Below are 24,325 nucleotides of genomic sequence, written 5' to 3'. Positions count from 1 at the left end.
ATCAACATTTTGTAACCTCTGATGAATTGAGAGATCAAGCCATTGAGCATCAACTATATTATCACAAAAAGTTGAGACATATGCCTTTAGAATGGAAACATGACTGTACTCTTGTAGAAAAAAAATTGAACTAGAATCCCATCAGATATCTATATCTAACTACCAATTTATAAGAAATATGGAGGCCAGAGAAACATTAAAAAATACTATAGAGATGCAAAAAGCAAAATCTAGACTATGAATATTCTACAGGATAAAGCAAATTTCTTCAAAAAAATTACAAAGGAAAAAGATTTGGAGATTTCCCTGGTAATCCGTGGTTAAGAATCTGCCTGCCAATGCACTGGACCTGGTTCAGTCCCTACTCTGTAAGATTCCACATGCCTGTGAGCGACTAAGCCCAGTTGCCCTCCCAAACCCACACCCTGCAACTGCTGAAGCCCTGGCACCTAGAGCCTGTCCTCCCAAACCCACACCCTGCAACTGCTGAAGCCCTGGCACCTAGAGCCTGTCCTCCCAAACCCACACCCTGCAACTGCTGAAGCCCTGGCACCTAGAGCCTGTCCTCCCAAACCCACACCCTGCAACTGCTGAAGCCCTGGCACCTAGAGCCTGTCCTCCCAAACCCACACCCTGCAACTGCTGAAGCCCTGGCACCTAGAGTCTGTCCTCGCACCGCAACTAGAGAGTACCTCTTGCACAGCAGCAAAGAACCAGAGCAGCCAAAAATTAAATACATAAAATTTTTAAAAGAAAGAAATAAAAAGAGATTTGGAGGAAAAAAAATCTCAACTAAAAAGAGATTTATGATTGTTGTATAACTCTGTAATATATTAAAAATCACTGACTGGTATTGGCTGCACAACTTTGTGAATATATTAAAAACCACTGAACTGTACACTTGAAAAGAGTGAGTTTTCTGGTATGTGAATTGTAGCTCATTAAAAAAAATTAATAATAATACAAGAAGGGAGAAGTGGCTGGGGAGCTGGCCCATCTTTGTATATATTAAAATTCTTCATAATAAAAAGGAAAAAAAGAATCTTCAAAAATAAGGTGATATTAACCAATCAACTGAAAACCATCTCGTATAGTTACATAAGTAATTTAAAATTCCAGTAACAAAATGAAAATTTTATTCTGAACTAAATTTAAAATTATGAAATTAGTTTAAAAGTCTTTAAAAATGGTTAAGGTTTAACTTTTTAATGTAGAATATGGATACAATGATGAATACAGACATGATTTGGAGAGAGGCCTTCAAAATAAGTGCACGTGAATAATACGTACCTGCTCAAATGATGTACTATGAAGTACACAATATCACCTATGAAGTAATCATGCCAAAAACATTAACTTGAATTAATGAAGATTTAAGTGCTACTATCCAGTTTACAGGAACTTTCAAGGGTCAAAGTAACAAGTTAAATGGCATGTGAAATGATCTAATAAATCCAAGGAGACAGTCTCCGTAATATCTAGACTGATCTTGTCTGTAAGTCAATGTCAAGAAAAACAACATGAAAAAAATGAGAGGATCGTAACCCCTTGTGACATAATAGTCCTTGGCAATGATAATCAAAGCTGCTAGCATAACAAAAAGAAACAAGACATTATGTTGGTGAGTATTTGTACAAAAAAAAACACAAAACTGAATAAAATCAAAAGTTTTAGCAAGAAAAGTTATGACCAACCTAGATAGCATATTGAAAAGCAGAGACATTACTTTGCCAACAAAGATTCGTCTAGTCAAGGCTATGGTTTTTCCAGTGGTCATGTATGGATGTGAGAGTTGGACTGTGAAGAAAGCTGAGCGCCAAAAAATTGATGCTTTTGAACTGTGGTGTTGGAGAAGACTCTTGAGAGTCCCTTGGACTGCAAGGAGATCCAACCAGTCCATTCTGAAGGAGACTGGCCCTGGGATTTCTTTGGAAGGAATGATGCTAAAGCTGAAACTCCAGTACTTTGGCCACCTCATACGAAGAGTTGACTCATTGGAAAAGACTCTGATGCTGGGAGGGATTGGGGGCAGGAGGAGAAGGGGACGACAGAGGATGAAATGGCTGGATGGCATCACTGACTCGATGGACGTGAGTCTGGGTGAACTCCGGGAGTTGGTGATGGACAGGGAGGCCTGGCGTGCTGTGATTCATGGGGTCGCAAAGAGTCGGACATGACTGAGCGACTGAACTGAACTGAACTGACCTGGTGGCTCAGACGGTAAAGAATCTTCCAGTGACCTGGGAGACCTCGGTTGGATCCTGGTTGGGAAGATCCCCTGGAGGAGGGCACAGCAACCCACTCCGGTATTCTTGCCTGGGAAATATCCTATGGACAGAGGAGACTGCCAGGCTACAGTTCATGGAGTCATAAAAGAGTCAGACACAACTTAGCAATTAAACGACAACAACAAAGAGACATACCAGCCAAATGCAGTGTTTGAGCCTTATTTGCACTTTGATTAGACTAAGCCAACTATTTTTAATGGGAAAATACACCTGGATGTTGGATTATGTCCAGGAATCATTGTTAATTTTTTGGGGGGGTACTGTAGTTTTTCTTTTTTTAAAGAACTCAACTTCTGTAGAAGCAGACTGAAATATGTACAGGTAAAATGCTATGATGTCTGGGATTTGCTTCAAAATAATCCAGGAAGTGGGGCATGGGAAAGACGATGCAAATGAAGATTAAACAAGAACAGCCATGAGTTGATGCTTGGTGTTGCTAGGTGATGGGTACTTGGAGTTTGTCCCACTATTCTCTCTTGGGGTTTTTTTTTGTGTGTGTATATTTGAATTTTTCCCTTGTGAAATGGTTTTTTAAAAATAGTTCTTCAAAAAACAATTCCAGGTTAAAGGAAATTTACAACAAAATGTATGTGGTCCTCTTGAAAAAATCAACCTTAAAAAACTGGTGGGGGACAGCTAGAAAAATTGGAATTTGGAAAGATTATTAGAGGATCAGTTCAATTCAGTTGTGTATGACTCTTTGCAACCCCATGGACTGCAGCACACCAGGCCTCCCTGTCCATCATCAGCTCCTGGAGTTTACTCAAATTGACGTCCATTGAGTTGGTGAAACCAACCAACCATCTCGTCCTCTGTCGTCCCCTTCTCATCCTGACCTCAGTCTTTCTCAGCATCAGGGTCTTTTCAAATGAGTCAGTTCTTCCCATCAAGTGGCCGAAGTATTGAAGTTTCAACTTCAGCAAGTGTCCTTCTAGTGAATATTCAGGACTGATTTTTTTTAGGATGCACTGGTTTGATCTCCTTGCAGTCCAAGGGACTCTCAAGAGTCTTCTCCAGCACTACAGTTCAAAAGCATCAGTTCTTCAGCGCTCAGCTTTCTTTATAGTCCAACTCTCACATCTATACATGACTACTGAGAAAACCATAGCTTTGACTAGACAGACCTTTGTTGGCAAAGTGATGTCTCTGCTTTTTAATATGCTGTCTAGGTTGCTCATAGCTTTTCTTCCAAGGAGCAAGTGTCTTTTAATTTCATGGCTGCAGTCACCATCTGCCAGTGATTTTGGAGCCCCAAAAAATAAAGTCTCTCACTGTTTCCATTGTTTCCTCATCTATTTGCCTTGAAGTGATGGGACCAGATGCCATGATTTTAGTTTTCTGAATGGTGAGTTTTAAGCCAACTTTTTCACTCTCTTCTTTCACCCTCATCAAGAAGCTCTTTAGTTCTTCTTCACTTTCTGCCATAAGGGTGGTGTCATCTGCATATCTGAGGTTATTGATATTTCTTCTGGCAATCTTTATTCCAGCTTGTGCTTCATCCAGCCCAGTGTTTCTCATGATTTACTCAGCATATAAGTTAAATAAGTACGGTGACAATATACAGCTTTGACATACTCCTTTCCTGATTTGGAATCAGTCTATTGCTCCATGTCCAGTTCTAACTTTTGCTTCCTGACCTGCATACAGATTTCTCAAGAGGCAGGTCAGGTGGTCTGGTATCTCCATCTCTTTAAGAATTTTCCATACTTTGTTGTGATCCACACAGTCAAAGGCTTTGGCATAGTCAATAAAGCAGAAATAGATGTTTTTCTGGAACTCTCATGCATTTGCGATGATCCAACAGATGTTGGCAGTTTGATCTCTGGTTCCTCTGCCTTTTCTAAACCCAGCTTGAACATCTGGAAGTTCATGGTTCACGCACTGTTGAATCTTGGCTTGGAGAATTTTGAGCATTACTTTGCTAGCATGTGAGATGAGTGCAATTGTGTGGTAGTTTGAACATTCTTTGGCATTGCCTTTCTTTGGGATTGGAATGAAAACTGACCTTTTCCAGTCCTGCCACTCAGCCACTGCTGAGTTTTCCAAATTTGCTGGCATATTGAGTGCAGCACTTTCATAGCAGCATCGTTTAGGATTTGAAATAGCTCAACTGGAATTCCATCACCTCCACTAGCTTTGTTCATAGTGATGCTTCCTAAGGCCCACTTGATTTGGCATTCCAGGATGCCTGGCTCTAGGGGGGTGATCACACCATCATGGTTATCTGGGTCATGAAGATCTTTTTGTATAGTTCTTCTGTGTATTCTTGCCATCTCTTCTTAATATCTTCTGCTTCTTTTAGGTCCATACCATTTCTGTCCTTTATTTTTCCCATCTTTGTATGAAATGTTCCCTTGGTACCTCTAATTTTCTTGAAGAGATCTCTAGTCTTTCCCATTCTATTGTTTTCCTCTATTTCTTTGCATTGATCACTGAGGAAGGCTTTCTTATCTTTCCTTGCTCTTCTTTGGAACTCTGCATTCAAATAAGTGTATCTTTCCTTTTCTCCTTTGCTTTTTGCTTCTCTTCGTTTCATACCTATTTGTAAGTCCTCCTCTGACAACCATTTTGCCTTTTTGCATTTCTTTTTCTTGGGATATTAGAGTATTAATGTTACATTTGGTAGGTGTGATAATGATATCAAGATGCTGTAAGAAAATTCCTTTATTTTTTAGACATGTGTAATAAAAAATTTAAGGTTGGACAATCAGTATGCAAGAATAAACCAGTCAATCCTAAAGGAAATCAACAGTGAATGTTTATCAGAAGGACTGATGCTGAAGCTAAAGCTCCCACCCTTTGGCCACCTGATGCAAAGAGCCAACTCATTAAAAAAAAAATACCCTGATGCTGGCAAAGACTGTGGCCAGGAAGAGAAGGTGGGGACAGAGGATGAGATGGTTGGATGACATCACAGACTCAATGAACATGGTTTGAGCAAACTCCGGGGGACGGTGAAGGACAGGGAAGTCTGGCGTGCTGCAGTCCATGGGGTCGCAAAGAGTTGGACACGACTCAGGCACCAAACAACATCATTACATCTCTATGCCTTCAGGCAGCAGGACCATCTCTACTCACCTGAGGCTTACCCATGATCATGATATGCAGGTAGAACTTGCAACAAATTCCAAATCAGAAAACAAGTCAGTCGGAATTAGCAAGAAATCTACATTGAGAATACTTTCCAAGAAATTTTGTTCTATAATGTTAAATACATACAGTGATTCAAACAAATTTCCAGAATTATTTTCCAGCAGAGATTCTGTAACTGCAACATTTGATGTAGTGAGGAAGCAAAGGACTGGGTAAGTAGTGACAAGTACTTACTGTATATGAAATCGAGTTTTATTTATCATATTGATGTTTTAAACTCAACACTGCACTGGGAAACCCAGAGACTGCCAACACTGACTGCATTTTGGACTAACCTTAGACCATGTTGGAAAATACTGATATTCAGGTTCCATTCAGACCAATTAGATCAGAATCTCTGTAGCACAAACATTGGCCATACTTTTTTTAAATTTTCATTTTATTTTGGTTACTTGTTTTATTTTTTACTGGACTATAGTTGCTTTACAATGTTGTGTTAGTTTCTACTGTACAGCAAAGTGAATCAGCTATACCTATACATATACATATAACTCCTCTTTTTTGTATTTCCTTCCCGTGTAGGTCACCCTGTGCTATACAGTAGATTCTCATTAGTTATCTATTTTATGCATAGTATCAATTGTGTATGTGCGTCAATCCCAACCTCCTAATTCATCCCACCCTCTTCTCCTTTGTTATCCATAAATTTGTTCTCTACATCTGTATCTCTATTTTTGCTTTGTAAATGACCATGTTTTTAAAGTTCCCTGAATTATACTAATCTACAGCCAGAGTTGAGGAAACAAATGCAATCAATCCTTTGAACCCCAGTTTTATTACATGCAAAATGAGAGTAATATCTTGTTTTAGCAATATCTTAGTGTTGTGTGAGAAATCAATGAAATAGCATATGTGAAAGTACATGGAAAAGTATAATGTTTCACCTGAATGTAAAGTCATATTACCATGTTAACAATCAAGGTACAGCAATCCTTTAAAAATGTTTACTTCTTGGATTGTTGGTTATTGTCATAGATTAAATGTAACCCAGGATCATATAAACTCTTTGGTGAATAGTCAAAGGTGATAACCACCCATCATTGCACCATGCACTGTGTGCTCAGTCATGTCTGACTCTTTTGTGACCCCACGGACTATAGCCCGCCAGGCTCCTCTGTCCATGGGATTTCCCAGGCAAGAATACTGGAGTGGGTTACCATTTCCTCCTCCAGGGGACCTTCCAGACCCAGGGATCAAACCTGCATCTCCTGCATTGGCAGGCGGATTCTTTACCACTGTGCCACCTGGGATCAAATGGGGCATTGCTACTAAGAAGCCCAAAGTAATGAGTCTTAGTTTACTTAGTTATGAAAAATTATAAGCATTTACACATACAAGCTGGAGTAGGAAATGGCAACCCATTCCAGTATTCTTGCCTGGGAAATTCCATGGACAGAGAAGCCTGGCAAGCTACAGTCCATGGGGTTGCAATGAGTCAGACACAACTGAGTGACAGAGCATGCATGCACACACACACAAGGATTACACACACATACATCACGTATATATAGACATCATAGAAGCACAAAGTACAAATTATAGCTAAGACTGCCCTAGGGAAAGAAAGAAGAGGGTTTCCAACTGTTGGCCACCTTTTATAAACTAAATACTTTGTGTATTATCACTATGGTATTTTTTGAGACATTAAGTCATGAAATTACTTTAGTGGGTTATGACCAGTAACTTCTTTTTTTACAACTATAAGTCTAGCTATGACATGTCACCATTCAAAGATATTACAGTGATTGACTATGTTCCCCACACTGTACATTTCATACTCATGACTCATGAGCAGAATGTCTTACATGAAATACAGTGGAAAAAGAAGAATAAAAATATGAACAGGAGAAAAGGACCCAGGAAATCTTAAAACACCTTGTCTAGGGACTTCCTTTGCTCCTTGGAAGAAAAACTGTGACAAACCTAGATAGCATATTAAAAAGCAGAGACATCACTTTGCCAACAAAGGTCCATATAGTCAAAGCTATGGTTTTCCCAGTAGTCATGTATGGATGTGAGAGTTGGACCATAAGGAAGGCTGAGCACCGAAGAATTGATGCTTTTGAACTGTGGTGTTGGAGAAGACTCTTGAGAGTCCCTTGGACTGCAAGGAGATCCAACCAGTCAATCCTAAAGGAGATCAATCCCGAATACTCATTGGAAGGACTGATGCTGAAGCTGAAGCTCCAATACTTTGGCCCCCTGATGTAAAGAGCCAACTCATTTGAAAAGACCCTGATGATGAGAAAGATTGAAGGCAGGAGGAGAAAGGGACAACAGAGGATGAGATAGTTGGATGGCATCACCAACTCAATGGACATGAGTTGGAGCAAGCACTGGGAGATGCTGAAGGACAGGGAAGTCTGACGTGTTGCAGTCCATGTGGTCACAAAGAATCAGACAGGACTGAGCGACTGAACAACAGAGGGACTTCCCTGGCAGTCCAGAGGTTAAGACTCTGCACTTTCAATGCAAAGGCCACCGATTTGATCTCTGGTCCAGGAACTGGGATCCCACATGCTGTGTGGAGAGGTTGAAGAAAACACCTTATCTATAAGTATTCTTGTTTGAAGAGCCTGTTGGGGAAGAACGGGTAGACTCTACAGCTCTTACCCTCCCCTCTCATGATTCTCAGGCAGGTATTTGATCAACATTAGAGGTGGCAACTAATATGTTTAGCAAAGTTTTAGGTTCTCAGAAGCCCCGTCTCAGAAATCAATCTGCAAATTGTGAAGGCAACTCTTTGTCCCTCTCCTACACACATTTAAAACAAAATAAGGAAACAAAATGAATTTCAAAGCTCTCATGTTTCTTTGTGTAGCTCTGTGGGTAAAAGCCTGAATTTGCCGTTGAGGTTTGGAAAAACTACCTTGGGCTTTGCAAAGGTAAAACCAAGATTTCTTTCTGGACTGGGGAAGGAGTTAAACAACTCTACTTGAGATAACATTGGAAAGGTAAGCCTCTTCCAGGAGCTTAGATTGAGCGGGAAGGAACTGAAGGCTTTAAGCAGAGAGGTGACATGATCAGATTTATGTTGTCAAAGATCACTCCAGTGGATTGGGTTGAGGATTTATCCTGGAGACTGTCTACCCCCACAGGTGCACCTGCCTATAGGCAGCAGCCTCAGGGGAATGACCTCTACTCCCAAATATCCTCTACCTGACTCACTAAAGATCTATCAGCTTACATTATGCATGTTTGCAAGCAATGTAACTAAAGATTGGAATTCTTGTTTAGGCTATGATTTAAATGCAATAGTGTTCTAATGCTGAGCCTCAAGGTCTTATAACCTTGAATTATGAAGACAATATTTTTGTAGTGGTGTTCTGTAACTGAAAGCTGAACAGAATTAAAATTCGTTATTTAATACGTTAGGTTTTTTACTTGCCATCAGGAAAATGACATAATGTAATGCTCTGCTGTGCTTAGTCGCTCAATCGTGTCCAACTCTGTGCGACCCCATGGACTGTAGCCCACCAGGCTCCTCTGTCCATGGGGATTCTCCAGGCAAGACTACAGGAGTGGGTTGCATGCCCTCCTCCAGGGGATCTTCCCAACCCAGGGATCAAACTCAGGTCTTCTGCATTGCAAGTGGATTCTTTACCATCTGAGCCACCAGTGAAGCCCAATGTCATGCAGTAATATCAATTACTTTAATTGTTGCAGGCTAATGAGGACAAGGGCTGACATATAACATGTAAATGTTCACTCTTAACAAATGAAAGCTATCTGACATCACAGCCCCAAAGCAAGTCAAGTCCAATAAAAAGTATAAGATTATTAAAAAAAAAAAACTGAATAAGAGTCAATCATTCTTAATTATGCAAATGAGTCATTTGAGTGTTTACTTCCTTCAATAATCTAATAGAAAGTTCTGGGCTAAAACTAGACAATTTTTTCTAACATCTGCAATATTGAACTTGAAGTCCAGATATTATTCCCTGTTCCCAGTTCCAGAACAGTTGCCTTATATACTCATTTAATGCAGATTTAAAAAACACTAACTCAACTACAAGGGAACAAGACAGTTTTATGAAGATGTGAACTGACATCTCATTAAATTGACCTTAGAGGAATGCTGTCTGGCACAGATTTCTGAAATATTGGGTCAGATTATCCTGAACAAGTAAACAAAGCATTGAAATTATTAATATCATTTTGTATTTTTGATGTGACAGGCTTGCGTGAACAAGCACTCTCTGCATGTGTTAATATCAGTGAAACTAAATTACACAAGCAAATTAAATAGAGAACCTACACTGGGATATATTTTTCTATTTTTCTCCAATATTGGTGATTGTAGTTCAGCAAAGCAACATCATTCATCAGAGTCGTATCATTAATGTGAACTGTTTTGAGTTTATGGTTATTTACTTTACATGTGTATTCTGATTTTATAAGTACTATAAGCATAAGGAATTTTAAATAATTTATGTGTTTAAGTAATATTCTGATAAAAATAACTTGTCAACAAGTTGAGGAGGGGACTTTTTCTCTGTTTGAAACAAGAACAAAAAACATGGAATGAACATTACTCAATTTTAAGAAATACTGTTCTACCAAATTTTTCTTCTCAAGTTAAATTAGGTTTGTTACCTGAAGTCAATAAAATCCTAATTAATACACTATCTCTAGAGTTGTGAGAAATAGATGCAAACCATAAAGTAAACAACAAATGTGAGGTATTTACTACACAAAATAGATTAAGAAATGCTTTTTAGCTGGCCAGCTAAGAGAGGCAAATATTGTTCTTTGCAGCATCAGACTTTACTTCCATCACCAGTCACATCTACAACTGGGCATTGTTTTTGCTTTGGCTCCATCTCTTCATTCTTTCTGGAGTTATTTCTCTACTCTTCTCCAGTAGCATATGGGCACCTACCAACCTGGGGAGTACATCTTTCAGTGCCATATTTTTTGCCTTTTCATACTGTTCATGGGGTTTTCAAGGCAAGAATACTGAAGTGGTTTGTCATTCCCTTCTCCAGTGGACCACATTTTGTCAGAACTCTCCACCATGACCTGTCCGTCTTGGGTGGCACTACACAGCACGGCTCATTGTTTCATTGAGTTAGACAGGGCTGTGGTCCATGTGAACAGCTTGATTAATTTTTTCTGTGATTGTGGTTTTCATTCTGTCTGCCCTCTGATGGATAAGGATAAGAAGCTTATGGAAACTTCCTGATGGGAGAGACTGACTGTGGGGGAAACTGGGTCTTGTTCTGATGGGTGGGGCCATTCTCAGTAAATGTTTAACCCAATTTTCTGTTGATGGGCAGGGCTGTGTTCCTTACCTGTTATTTGACCTGAACCAAACTATGGTGGAGGTGATGAAAATTATGGCAACCTCCTTCAAAAGTTCCCATGAATGCACTGCCACACTCAGTGTCTCCAACCCTGCAGCAGGCCACCGCAGACCCACGCCTCCATCAGAGACTCCTGGACACTTACAGCCAAGTCTGGGTCAGTCTCTTGTGGGGTCACTGCTCCTTTCTCCTGGGTCCTGGTGCACACAAAGTTTTGTTTGTGTCCTCCAAGAGTCTGTTTCTCCAGTCCTGTGTAAGTTCTGTAATCAAATCCCACTGGCTGCTGAAGTCAAATTCCCTAGGGGTTCTCAATCCCTTGCCCAGATCCCCAGCTTGGGAAATCTGTTGTGGGTCCTAGAACTTTCTTAACAGTGTGAGAATTTCTTTGGTATAATTGTTCTGCAGTTTGTGGGTCATCTGCTCAGCAGCTCTATGGTGAGGTTAATGACGACCTCTTCCAAGAGGGCTTATGTCATAGGCAGTGTCTCCAGGTCTTCTGCACTCAGAGCTGCTGCCCCTGTGGCAGGCTACTGCTGACCCATACCTCCACAGGAGGCACTCAAACACAGTTCTGGCTCAGTTACTGTGGTGTCTCTGGGACCTGGTGCACACAAGGTTTAGTTTGAGCCCTCCAAGCGTCTCTGGAGGGGATGAATTTTTATTCTAAACGTGATTTTGCCCCTCTTGCCATCTTGCTGGGGTTTCTCCTTTGCCCTTTGATGTGGGGTATCTTTTTTGGTGGGATCCTATATTCTCCTGTCAATGGTTGCTCAGCAGCAAGCTGGAATTTTGGAGTTCTCATAGGAGAAGATGAGCACACATCCTTTTACTCCACTGTCTTAGTTTCTAGAACAACATTGCGTAGGAACCTGGAATGTTAGGTCCATGAAACAAGGTAAATTGGATGTGGTCAAACAGGAGATGGCAAGAGTGAATATTGACATTTTAGGAATCAGTGAACTAAAATGGACTGGAATGGATGAATTTAACTCAGATGACCATTATATCTACTACTGTGGGCAAGAATCCCTTAGAAGAAATGGAATAGCCATCATAGCCAACAAAAAAGTCTGAAATGCAGTACTTGGCTGCAATCTCAAAAATGACAGAATGATCCCTGTTCATTTCCAAGGCAAGCTATTCAATATCACAGTAATCCAAGTCTATACCCCGACCAGTAATGTTGAGGAAGCTGAGGTTGAACGGTTCCATGAAGACTTATAAGACCTAGAACTGACACCCAAAAAAGATGTCTTTTTCATCATAGAGGACTGGAATGCAAAAGTAGGAAGTCAAGAGACACTGGAAGTAACAGGCAATTGGCCTTGGAGTACAAAGTGAAGCAGGGTGAAGGCTGACAGAGTTTTACCAAGAAAATGCACTGGTCATAGCAAACACCCTCTTCCAACAACACAAGAGAAGACTCTACACATGGTCATCACCAGAAACCATCACAGTAGTTAATACCAAAATCAGATTGATTATATTCTTTGTAGCCAAAGATGGAGATGCTCTATACAGTTAGCAAAAACAAGACTGGGAGCTGAACGTGGCTCAGATCATTAACTCCTTTTTGTGAAATTCAGACTTAAATTGAAGAAAGTAGGGAAAACCACTAGAACATTCAGGTATGACCTAAATCAAATCCCTTACGATTATACAGTGGAAGTGACAAATAGATTCAAGGGGCTGCATCTGCTAGATAGTGCCTGAGAAACTATGGACAGAGGTTCTTGACATTATACAGAAGGCAGTGATCAAGACCATCCACAAGAAAAAGAAATTCAAAAAGGCAAAATGGTTGTCTGAGGAGGCCTTACAAATAGTTGTGAAAAGAAGAGACATTAAAGGCAAAGGAGAAAAGGAAGATATACCCATTTGAATGCAGAGTTCCAAAGAATAGCAAGGAAAGATAAGAAAGCCTTCCTTAGTGATCAATGCAAAGAAATAGAGGAAAACAATAGAATGGGAAAGACTAGAGACCTCTTCAAGAAAACTAGAGATACCAAGGCAACATTTCATGCAAAGATGGGACAGAAACGGTATGGACCTAACAGAAGCAGAAGATATTAAGAAGAGATGGCAAGAATACACATACGAACTATACAAAAAAGATCTTCATGGCCCAGATAACCACGATGGTATGATCACCCACCTAAAGCCAGACATCCTGGAATGCCAAGTCAAGTGGGCTTTAGGAAGCATCACTATGAACAAAGCTAGTGGAGGTGATGGAATTCCAGTTAAGCTATTTCAAATCCTAAACGATGCTGCTATGAAAGTGCTGCACTCAATATGCCAGCAAATTTGGAAAACTCAGCAGTGGCCACAGGACTGGAAAAGGTCAGTTTTCATTCCAATCCCAAAGAAAGGCAATGCCAAAGAATGTTCAAACTACCACACAATTGCACTCATCTCACATGCTAGCAAAGCAATTCTTAAAATTCTCCAAGCCAGGTTTCAACAGTATGTGAACCATGAACTTCCAGATGTTCAAGCTGGATTTAGAAAAGGCAGAGGAACCAGAGATCAAATTGCCAACATTTGTTGGATCACTGAAAAAGCAAGAGAGTTCCAGAGAAACACCTACTTCTGCTTTATTGACTCTGCCAAAGCCTTTAACTGTGTGGATCACAATAAACTGTGGAAAATTCTTCAAGAAATGGAAATACCAGACCATCTGACCTGCCTCTTGAAAAACCTGTATGCAGGTCAGGAAGCAACAGTTAAAACTGGACGTGGAACAATAGACTGGTTCCAAATCAGAAAAGGAGTACATCAAGGCTGTATATTGTCATCCTGCTTATTTAACTTATATGGCGAGTACATCATGAGAAATGCTGGGCTGGATGAAGCACAAGCTGGAATCAATATTGCCAGGAGAAATATCAATAACCTCAGATATACAGATGACACCACCCTCATGGCAGAAAGCAAAGAAGAACTAAAGAACCTCTTGATGAAAGTAAAAGAGGAGAGTGAAAAAGCTGGCTTAAAACTCAATATTCAAAAAATGAATTTCATGGCATCCAGTCCCATCACTTCATGGCAAATAGATGGGGAAACAATAGAAACAGTGACAGACTTTATTTGGGGGGCCTCCAAAATCACTGAAGATGGTGACTGCAGCCATGAAGTTAAAAGATGCTTGCTCCTTGGAAGAAAAGCTATGACAAATCTAGACAGCATATTAAAAAGCAGAGACATTACTTTGCGAACAAAGGTCTGTCTAGTCAAAGCTATGGTTTTCTCAGTAGTTATGTATAGATGTGAGAGTCAGACTACAAAGAAAGCTGAGCACTGAAGAACTGATGCTTTTGAACTGTCGTGCTGGAGAAGACTCTTGAGAGTCCCTTGGACTGCAAGGAGATCCAGTCAGTCAGTCCATCCTAAAGGAAATCAGTCCTGAATATTCATCAGACGGACTGATGCTTAAGCTGAAAACTCCAATACTTTGGCCACCTGATGTGAAGTACTGACTCCTTGGAAAAGACCCTGATGCTGGGAAAGATTGAAGGCGGGAGGAGAAGAGGATGACAGAGATGAGATGGTTGGATGGCATCACCGACTCAATGGACATGAGTATGAGCAAGCTCTGGGAGTTGTTGATAGACAGGGAGGCCTGGTGTGCTGCAGTCCCTGGGGTTGCAAAGGTCGGACGTGACTGAGTGACTGAACTAAACTGAAGCGAGGCAAAATAAGATAGTAAATATAAAAAGTTGTAAATACTTCTAAGATAGTTTTATTGCCCAACAGCTATATGGATAACTATACTGTGTCTTTAAATTAAACTTAAATTTTTTAAATAATGAATATAAACATTGTATAATCTTCAATAAATGGAAGAGGACATAAAAAAAATTAAACTCTCCCCTTCACCCTCCACTCAGTCCTACTCTCTACTCCAAAAGACTGTTAACAGCTCAATGTCTAGCCTTCCAGGTTTTTTTCTATGTATTGACATGTATGCACATGTGGACCCTGGCATCTATTCTATTTTAGCTCCTTACATCTTACAGAATGTCTTCTGCATGGCTTTTGTTCTTTTTATACAATATGTCTTGAGTACACTGGATACATTTGTATTCATTAACAGGTCATTCTTTTTTTAAAACCTGCAGCCATTCTTCTGTCCCCTTTGGTGAAAAAAAAAAAAAAGAGCCAAGACCTTCAAGCCCCAAATCAGCACATTATCTTTTGGAATGTAAGTTTAAAAACACAGCAAAAACAAACAAGAAGGTGTTAAAGAAATCCAAGGATTCCAAACAAATTCAAGCAAAGTTATAGTTGCCTTCAGCACCTGAAAAATCTTTTCCTTCAAAAAAAAAATTACAGGTTGGGAGGGGGAATTTCTCCAAATGAGAAATACAGCTTTCAAGGTCTCAGAGGATCTGGGAATACCCTTGTTGATTGCCCTTGCACAGTAGGTTGAAAAGCCCCACTGACTTTCATTTCCCTGAAAGACTTGTTCACAGGACAATATTCTGGTTTCTCCATGCAAATTTTACTTACATCGGGGGTTTTGAACCTCTTTCAGTCTGGTGATGTCTGTGGATACTTTTTCAGAATAATATTTTTCATGCATAAAACAAAATTTTTGGCCAAAGAAACCAATTATACTAAAATGTAGCTATCAAAATATTAAAAGAATTAAATCTGTGATATAGCAGTTCATGTACCTCCCTATCAACACATTAAATAACAAGGTCAAATGGGAATCTAATAACTACTATAATTTAAAATAGAGCATAAACAATACTTCAAGATGTTTGCAGTAAGTGTAATGGGATACAAAAATATCTGGATTTCTACTGGTGACAAAGTCACAGTACAGTTAATACCACTGTAGTTTGTTGCTTACACTTATAATTGATAGATGGGACCAGATCACTTCATGGCAAAAAGATGGGGGAAAAGTAGAAACAGTGGCAGATTTTATTTTTTTGAGCTCCAAAATCACTGCGGGTGGTGACTGCAGCCACAAAATTAAAAGATGCTTCCTCCTTGGGAGAAAAGCTATGACAAACCTAAACAGCATATTAAAAAGCAGAGACATCACTTTGCTGAAGGAGGTCAGTATAGTCAAAGCTATGATTTTTCCAGCAGTCAAATATAGATATGAGAGTTGGACCATAAAGAGGGCTAAGCACTGAATTATTGATGCTTTTGAACTACAGTGCTAGAAAAGACTCTTGAGAGTCCCTTGGTCTGCAAGGAAGTCAAACCAGTCTATCCTTAAGGAAATCAACCCTGAATATTCATTGGAAGGACTGATGCTGAAGCTGAAGCTCCAACATTTTGGCCACCTGATGCGAAGAGCTGACTCATTAGAAAAGACCCTGATGCTTGGAAAGATTGAAAGCAGGGGGAGAAGGGGATGACAGAGGATGAGATGGATGTGACTCAATGGATGTGAGTTTGAGCAAACTTTGGGAGATAGTGAAGGACAGGAAAGCCTGGTGTGCTGCAGTCCATGGGGTCACAAAGAGCCAGATTCGACTTAGTGACTGGGCAACAGCAACAACATAATTGATGTAAATGCTAACTTTCAGTTAGAGAATTTTTAAAATAATGGTATTTTTGCCCTATCTATATTAGTTTTTTGGTATATTAATTTGATAGGCTCCATAACAAAATAACACATCCTAGAGGACTTAAAGGAGAAGTCAATGGCACCCCACTCCAGTACTCTTGCCTGGAAAATCCCATGGACACAGGAGCCTGGTGGGCTGCAGTCCATGGGGCCACGAAGAGTCGGACACCACTGAGCGACTTCACTTTCACTTTTCACTTTCATGCATTGGAGAAGGAAATGGCAACCCACTCCAGTGTTCTTGCCTGGCGAATCCCAGGGACGGGGCAGCCTGGTGGGCTGCCATCTATGGGGTCGCACAGAGTCAGACACGACTGAAGCGACTTAGCAGCAGCAGCAGCAGAGGACTTAAAACACAGAAATTTATTTTTTTCTCACAGTTCTGGAGGCTAGAAGCCTGGGACTTCTCTGGCAGTCCAGTGGTAAAGATTCCGCACTTCCACTGCATGGGGCACAGGTTTGACCCTTGGAGGGAAAACTAAGATCAAGCATTTCCAAGCAGTGCAGGGAGGGGAGGGTGGCAGAGAGGAACAAAAAACTGAAGCCCTGGAGGCTAGAAATCTGATATCAAGCTAACAACAGGATCAGTTCCTTCTGGAGGCTCTGGAGGAATATCTGTTCTGAGCCTCTCTCCTAGATTCTGGTGGGGTTGCTGGCAATCCCTTGCATTCCTTGGCTTGCAGCTGCACCACTCTAGGCTCTGCCTTCATCACCACATGATGCTCTTTCTGTGCATCTCTGTGTCCAAAGTTTCCTCTTCTTATAAGGACATTCGTAAGGACAGACATATAGGATTGAGGGTACACCCAAATCTATTGTGATATCATCTTTACTAAGTCCGTCTGCAAAAATTCCATTTCCAAATAAGGTCACATTCAGAAGTTACAGGTGGACATAAATTTTGGGGGGACACTATTCAACCCAGTATACCATCCAAGTTCACAGACTCCCTAGCTTAAATGGAATCAGTACTATGTTTGCAAGAGAGAAATGATGGAAAATTCTAATGATTATCGTGTTGGAGAGTGAAATTATGGAATTTTTTCTTATCTCTACTTTCAGAATGTTCTAAAATATGATTATATTACTTTGAGAATAAAAAGTTAATAAAGAAATAATGATGGTATTGATGGTATTGATTCGAAGCATTGGCAACTTTTTAGATAATAATTTGTCCTGAATTCAACCTTGGATAATTTCAACAGCATAAAGACAAAGGGACCTGGACAGCAAGAGGAGTAAGACTCCTGATTTTATACATCTGTGAAGTTTCAGATTAACCTGAAAAAATCTCTCTCAAAGAAAAAATATAGTCATGTTTAATTCTTTTGATATAAGAGAAATGTTACCAAAGTCTCCTAGACTTAGGCATCCTTGGATAAAAACAAATTACAATTGCCATGTAACAGTGAGATTAAAAACACTAGTCAACATGCCTTATTAGAAAGAGGTAGGGAACCATGCATTTATGGGCAATGAACTTTTGACAAGTGTCAAGTGCATTCAAAGGGGAAATAATAATCTCTTCAACAAATGGTACTGCAGTAACTGGATTTCCACAGGCAAAGGAATCAAGCTAGACCCCTAACTCACACCATATACAAAAATTAATCCTCAGTGGATCAATGACCTACATATAAGTGCTAAAACCATAAACTATTAGAAGAAAACAGAGGTGAATCTTCATTCTCAGATATGACACCAAAACATGAGCAACAAAAGAAAAAATAGTTAAATAGGATTTCATCAAAACTTAAAAATGTTTATGCATCAAAGGACATTATCAGAAAAGTGAAGAGACAACCTACAGAATAGGAGAAATTATTGATAGTTGCAAATCATAATAAGGGTTTAATATCAAGAATACATAAAGAACTCCTAAAACTCAACAACAAAAAGACAACCCAATTTTTAAAATGGGCAAAGGATTTGAATTGACATTTCTCCAAAGGAGATACACAAATGGCCAATAAGAACATGAAAAGATGCTCAACATCATTAGTTGTTAGGGAAATGCAAATCAAAACCACCTGAGATACCACTCCACATTCCCAAGGATAGCTAAAATCAGAAAGACAAGAATAAATGTCAGGGAGGATGCAGAGAAATTAGAACACTCATACATTGCTAATGGGATTATAAAATGGTACCACCACTTATATTTTTCAGAGTTAAACATATGACCCCAAAATTTCACTCCTTGATTTCTATTTAAGAGAACTGAAAACATATCTACACAAAAACTTGTACATATTCATAGCAGCATTATTCACAACAGCCCTAAAGTGTAAACAAACCCAAATGTCTATCAACAGATAAAAACAAAATATGATATATCTTTACAATGCAATATTATTCAACCATAAAAAAGAATGAAGTACTAATACATGATGCAACATAGACGAACCTTGAAAACACCATGCTCAGTGAACAAAGCCAGACACAAAAAGCCACATATTGTATGACTTCATTTGTATGAAAAGTCCAGAACAGGCAAACTCATAGTGACTAAAACATAAGTGATTGCCAAGGGCTAGGGGAAGGGAGGAATGGAAAGTAACTGCTGTTGGGTATGGATAGGGATGGATAGGGTTTCTTTTTGGAGTGATGAAATGTTCTGGAATCAGATAGTGATGATGGTTGCACAACCATGTGAATACACTAAAAACTGCTGACACGCACACTTTATTAAAGGGGGGATCTTGTTATTTTAGTCATATATCAATAAAAAGTAGCTCGTAAGAAATCACCAGCTGATTCAAAGAGCCGACACATTGGAAAAGACCCTGATGCTGGGAAAGACTGAGGGCAGGAGGAGAAGGACAGGGAAGCCTGCCATGCTGCAGTCCATGGGGTCTCAAAGAATCAGACAAAAAGTCACAAAGAGTCGGGCTTAGTAACTGAACAACAACATAAGGCATCAAAATGTTTGATAAATGTGTGGCCACTTAAAAGCCTATTGAGTATCATGTTTTATAGAAACTAAATCTTCACTAAAAATATAAATTTTGCTGTTTGGTACATTTTTATACTTCATGAAAGAATGATATGAGCAAACGTAGTATGTTTGGCATATTCCTAAGAGTACAGGTCCTACATAGCAGAATAGGCTTATCCACATACATTTTTTGTATATTCTCACCACCCAAAAAACCCACAGCAAAGACGGTGTGACAGCTGGAGCTATCAGCAGAGTTGTTAATTTCACAGGGACAAAAACAAATGGATAAGGTGATCCTGAGAGGGTGATTAGCATGATGCAAGTTTTGGGGGAGGGCACATGGGAACACTATGGAAAGGAGTGGGAGGAAGCAGGATGGCAGGGGGAGGGGCAGAACTGGGATGCAGTCTTAAGGGAGGCCCCAGGGGCCCCTGGGCAACTCTAAAGCTAATGGCCCTTCAGCTTCGTCCAGAGTTAGGAAGAGGTTAGGCCTTTTAAACATCTGTCTTGGTTAATTTCTGGATGCAGGATGCCCTTGGGAAACAGTATTAGGTTGAGTATATAAAGTGGGTCTTATGTAGAAATGGGCTTCCTTGGTGGCTCAGATGGTAAAGAATCCGCCTGCAATGTGGGAGACCTGGGTTTGATCCCTGGGTTGGGAAAATCTGATGAACAAACAGCTACCCACTCCAGTATTCTTACCTGGAGAATTTCATGGACAGAGGAGCCTGGCAGACTACAGTTCATGGGGTCGCAAAGAGTCAGACACACTTTGGGTCTTCACGACCCAGATAATCACGATGGTGTGATCACTGACCTAGAGCCAGACATCCTGGAATGCCAAGTCAAGAGGGCCTTAGGAAGCATCACTATGAACAAAGCTAGTGGAGGTGATGGAATTCCAGTTGAGCTATTTCGAATCCTAAAAGATGATGCTGTGAAAGTCCTGCACTCAATATGCCAGCAAATTTGGAAAACTCAGCAGTGGCCACAGGACTGGAAAAAGTCAGTTTTCATTCCAATCCCAAAGAAAGGCAATGCCAAAGAATGCTCAAACTACCGCACAATTGAACTCCTCTCACACACTAGTAAAGTAATGCTCAAAATTCTCCAAGCCAGGCTTCAGCAATATGAGAACCGTGAACTTCCAGATGTTCAAGCTGGGTTTAGAAAAGGCAGAGGAACCAGGGATCAAATTGCCAACATCTGCTGGATCATTGAAAAAACAAAAGAGTTCCAGAAAAACATCTATTTCTGCTTTATTGACTATGCCAAAGCCTTTGACTGTGTGGATCACAATAAACTGTGGAAAATTCTAAAAGAGATGGGAATACCAGACCACCTGACCTGCCTCCTGAGAAACCTGTATGCAGGTCAGGAAGCAACAGTTAGAACTGGACATGGAACAACAGACTGGTTCCAAATAGGAAAAGGAGTATGTCAAGGCTGTATATTGTCATCCTGTTTATTTAACTTATATGCAGAGTACATCATGAGAAACGCTGGGCTGGATGAAGCACAAGCTGGAATCAATATTGCCAGGAGAAATATCAAAAACCTCAGATATGCAGATGACACCACCCTTATGGCAGAAAGCAAAGAAGAACTAAAGAGCCTCTTGATGAAAGTGAAAGAGGAGAATGAAAAAGTTGGCTTAAAGCTCAACATTCGGAAAACTAAGGCATCCAGTCCCATCACTTCAAGGCAAATAGATGGGAAAACAGTGGAAACAGTGGCTGATTTTATTTTGGGGGGCTCCAAAATCACTGCAGATGGTGATTGCAGCCATGAAATTAAAAGATGCTTACTCCTTGGAAGGAAAATTATGACGAACCTAGACAGCATATTAAAAAACAGAGACATTGCTTTGTCAACAAAGGTCCATCTAGTCAAGGCTATGGTTTTTCCAGTAGTCATGTATGGATGTGAGAGTTGGACTATAAAGAAAGCTGAGTGCAAAAGAATTGATGCTTTTAAACTGTGGTGTTGGAGAAGACTCTTGAGAGTACCTTGACTGCAAGGAGATCCAACCAGTCCATCCTAAAGGAGATCAGTCCTGGGTGTTCATTGGAAGGACTGATGTTGAAGCTGAAACTCCAATACTTTGGCTGTCTGATGCGAAGAGCTGAATCATTTGAAAAGACCCTGATGCTGGGAAAGAATGAGGGCAGGAGGAGAAGGGGACGACAGAGGATGAGATGGTTGGATGGCATCATCAACCTAATGGATGTGAGATTGGGTAAAATCTGGGAGTTGGTGATGGACAGCGAGGCCTGGCATGCTGCAGTTCATGGGCTCGCAGAGTCGGACACAACTGAGCAAATGAACTGAACTGAATTCTTTGTTGTGAGAGGCAGTTCTGTTCAGCAGCAACCCTAGCCTCTACCATCACCCCACTGGTAACAAATTAAAATGTCCGTAGAAATTGCCAAATATCCCCTAGAAGGCAAAATTGCACCCATTTGAGAAACACTGAGCTATAGTAACAAGAGGAAAGGTAAAGTGCTATCAGAGGATAAGCCAACCTCTCAAACTCTCTTCCCCCGCAGTCTCTGTGCGTTGAAGCCGGAGACCGCGGCGGCCTCTACTAGGACCCTCCGCCCCGGAGCCGCTGGCCGGAGCCAGAAAAAAAAAAAAAAAAAATATATGAAATGAAAAGACAAAGTGAGATTTTTATGACCAATCTAGATAACATATTAAAAAGCAGAGATATTACTTTGCCAACAAAAGTCTGTCTAGTCAAGGCTATGGTTTTTACAGTGGTCATGTATGGATGTGAGAATTGGACTGTGAAGAAAGCTGAGCACCGAAGAATTGATGCTTTTGAACTGTGGTACTGGAGAAGACTCTTGAGAGTCCCTTGGATTGCGAGGAGATCCAACCAGTCCATCCTAAAGGAGACCAGTCCTGGGTGTTCATTGGAAGGACTGATGCTGAGGCTGAAACTCCAATACTTTGGCCACCTCATGAGAAGAGTTGACTCACTGGAAAAGACTCTGATGCTGGGAGGGATTGGGGGCAGGAGGAGAAGGGGACGACAGAGGATGAGATGGCTGGATGGCATCACTGACTCGATGGGCAGAAGTTTGGGTGAACTCTGGCAGTTGGTGATGGACAGGGAGGCCTGGCATGCTGCAATTCATGGGGTCACAAAGAGTCAGACACGACTGAGCGACTGGACTGGACTGAACTGAACTGAACTGATAAGCAGTGTGGCACAAGCTCAGACAAAAAACCAAACTGCTACTCTTATACTGGATTTTGAGCAAGTGGGGAGTTCAGGGATTGGTGACCTTTCAGAGGTCTAAGTGTGTTGACATTCTCCCTACAAGTGATAACTTGGGTGAGACTATTATTGATTGGTTGGCATTTGGTGGCATGTTTATTGAAGACTTCCCTGGTGGCTCAGATGGTAAAGCGTCTGTCTACAATGTGAGAGACTTGGGTTCAATCCCTGGGTTGGGAAGATTCCCTGGAGAAGGAAATGGCAACCCACTCCAGTACTCTTACCTTGAAAATCCCATGGATGGAGGAGCTTGGTGCAGGCTACTATCCATGGGGTCCCAAAGAGTCTGGGCATGACTGAGCGACTTCACTTTCACTTTCACTTTATTGAAGTGAGCCTGTGATTGGCTGATTTTCAGAATCAATGAGTTGTCTTTGGGTTTGCAAAAGCTCCTTCACTGGGATGAGTTATCAATTGATTGAACTTAAAACTGGTTCTGATTTCTGGCTACTACCATGAGAATGAAAAAAGAAAAAAGTGAAGATGTTATTCGCTCAGTCCTATCTGACTTTTTGCAACCCCATGCACTATAGTCCGCTAAGCTCCTTCATCTTTGGAATTCTCCAGGTAAGAATACTGGAGTGGGTAGCCATTCCCTTCTCCAGGGGCTCGTCCCTGACCAGGTCTCCTGCATTGCAGGCAGATTCTTGACCATCTGAGCCACTAGGGAAGCATACTACCATGAGAATATGGGAACTTAAAAAAAATTCTCAGTACTCTATACGCTAATGGATAGATGTGGAGTGGAAATTTGTGAAAGTTCTCTTAGGAAACAAGGACATTAGCAGACAGGGAGGATGGATTTGAAGAGATGTGAAAGTCACCTATGAAGGCAGGAGAGGAGGTACACTAGGGAAATGTAGTATGATTACTGGGAAAAATTAAGGGCCCACTTGAGGTCGAAAATAAAGAGAGACAAATCAGCATGTCATTCATTTTTCTTTAACCATATTCAGCTAACAGGGTTCAAGAGCAGAGTGGTGGAACACTGAATTCTATTGTGATTGAGGTTTTGCCAAATGAGAACTACAAATCAAGAAAGGTTCAAAGAAATTGAGAGTACATTCAAGAGAATGTATGCTTTTTAGCTTATATATTTTGCTTTTTATTATGACATCGTCAAAAATACCCAATAATATAAAGAATAATAAGCCCTCATCTATCACCCAAAGCCAACAATTCAAAGCATTTTGAAAAAAACTTTTGCCATCTTTTTTCATCTATTCTTACATTTTCTTTTCATCCAGAATTTTAAAGTAAATTCCAGACATCATTCTAGTTCATCCCTAAATATCTCAAAATGTACCTAAGGACTTTTAAAAACCATAAATCACAATGCTACTATCACATATAAAAGGAGCAATAAGTTTTTAATATTAACTATCAGTCCACATTCAAATTTTGCAAAGGAATGATAATAATGATTGGCAATGAACTAAAGTTGGCTAAGAAGAGAAGAAATACGACAGGTGGTGGAGTTAGTTAGGATCAGTGGAAAGACTTAGAGCCATAGGTAAAAGTCCTGGTGGGTGGAAACATTATTGGAGTTAGGAGCCCACAGAAAGTGAGCTAGAAGGGTCGGAGTGGTTCCACTTTCAACTTTGCCTATTGCTCACTCATATCAGTCTTTTTTTTTCCTCTTAAGAGTCTGTGTATTTCTCTTTTCCACCATCTCATCTATTTTAATTCCGGCACTGATGCTCTCAGGAGAATCTGCAGACTGAATTAGGTCCTTTATACCCTTGGTATTTCTTTGAA

This window comes from Bos javanicus, chromosome 4 (assembly GCF_032452875.1).
Source record: "Bos javanicus breed banteng chromosome 4, ARS-OSU_banteng_1.0, whole genome shotgun sequence".
Classification (NCBI taxonomy): Eukaryota; Metazoa; Chordata; class Mammalia; order Artiodactyla; family Bovidae; genus Bos; species Bos javanicus.
The sequence above is the reverse complement of the archived record's forward strand: the minus strand, read 5'-3'. Positions refer to the sequence as shown.